Here is a 1,781-nt window from a genome sequence, read left to right as displayed (position 1 = left end):
TAAACAAGCCAACACAAACTAAACAGGGGACTCCAGGGGCACTAGCCAGTAAACTAGAGTCAGGCCAGCTTCTCTGTCCCAGTACATTCTCTTATTCTGTACCTCCAGAGGGAGGGGTGAGCACGGAATGACCAAAGGAAAGGTTTCAGAGGAGAGTCTGCATGGAGTTGAACCTTTTCAAGTGATCTTTAAAAAGACCTGGGCAACTAAGAGCTCATAAGGAATTGTGAGATCTAAAAAGGCACCAGACTGCCGTGACCAGAAGGATCATGTCCCAGCTCTGGGGACTGTCTGAACGAGAAGCTTCCAGTTGGCCTGTTCTCAGAACTAGCTGGAGAAGGCCTGAGCTAAGGAGACAAACACCAGGTCCGGTCACAAGGCATCCACCGCTCTGTCACTTGCTGAGTGACTCACCTGTGCTGCTATGCTTTCCCACCTGTGAAATACGACATGCCCTGCTGGTCCCACAGGGCTTCTGTGAGGATTGAACAGGACGGCATATGTGAACGTATTCAAAAACACTGAGGCATAATAAAAATCCGGCAATAGGGTCCTATGGGACTGGCCCTTGACTGAAAAAAGTAATAAAAGTAATGTTTTCCTTACATGACAAAAATACTGCTAGGATTTCTGGAGCATTCTTCAAACTTGCTCACCACTGAAGTAGATCTCTATGGCTCTAGAAGCCAAAGAATGAAGCTCTCTTGTGGATGCATGAGAATCTAGCAGTGGCCTCATTTGGTTTTCCAGTCATGACCTGCCTCTCTGACCTGCTCACGATTGCTTTGTCCCTGGAATCCTAATCCAGACTGTGCATAATGATTTCTACATCATAGCTGGAGGCAGTTTTCAAATATTTTTTTCCCAATTCCTCCAGAGGAGGAACGCCATTTTTATGGACTGAAGAAGCTCCCAGAGGAAAGTTATGCAGCTCGTGAGGACACCCCTTCCCCCATTCCCTGTATCATTCAGGCATGTACAAGTTGGATCACCGTATTTGTTGGACAACTCCATACATTTGGGGCTACTCTGTTTTGTGCGGTTGCCCTTTGGGGGCTCTAAGTTCAGGCTGCCCACCCCCTTGATTGGGTGGAAGGTCTTCCTGAAGGGAAGGTATCGTTCTCTCTGGAGCCAGTTATGTGTTATTTTCTACACTTTCATTCTCTTCTATTATTCCTCAAATGTAATCAAGTCTCATTAACATTATACCCTGTTCTCTACCACATAACTGGGAATTAAGGAGACCGTCCGTCCACATTCCTGAGGAAGAGACCAACAGCAGGGTACCATCCCTAGAGCCATAATGTGGTCTGAGCAATGAGATACCCAAGCTCAGGTGAATCTTGGAGATGTGACCTCTGAGCTACAGCTGCCCCTCCCTCCACAGCCAACCTGGAGGATCTGGGACAGGCCTTTTTAAGATGACCTGAAGGTTCTCATGTGAATGTCAATCATAACCTGAGCATGTCTCAAAACTCAGTGGGTTTAGAAAGAATATATACTCATTTCTACTGTCCCCTTTAAAAAAAAAAGTTTTTATTTAAATTCCAGTTAGTTAACATAAAGCATAATATAGTTTCAGGTGTACAATAGAGTGATTCAACACCCCACTGTCGCCAGTCATTCCAGAGATTGGAACGACTCAACCTTACCTCTTGGCTGTGCCTATCTTCCATCATAAGCTCTAAAACTCTCCAAACAGTACTGGGACACAGTATAAATGGAAGAGATTTCATTAAACAGAATCCTTCCAATGTAATTACAAGGCCAAGAAACCATCA

Source organism: Mirounga leonina, unplaced genomic scaffold (genome assembly GCF_011800145.1).
Source record: "Mirounga leonina isolate KUSES-001 unplaced genomic scaffold, KU_Mleo_1.0 Mir_167, whole genome shotgun sequence".
In the NCBI taxonomy this organism is placed as follows: Eukaryota; Metazoa; Chordata; class Mammalia; order Carnivora; family Phocidae; genus Mirounga; species Mirounga leonina.
This window is presented reverse-complemented; position numbering follows the sequence as displayed.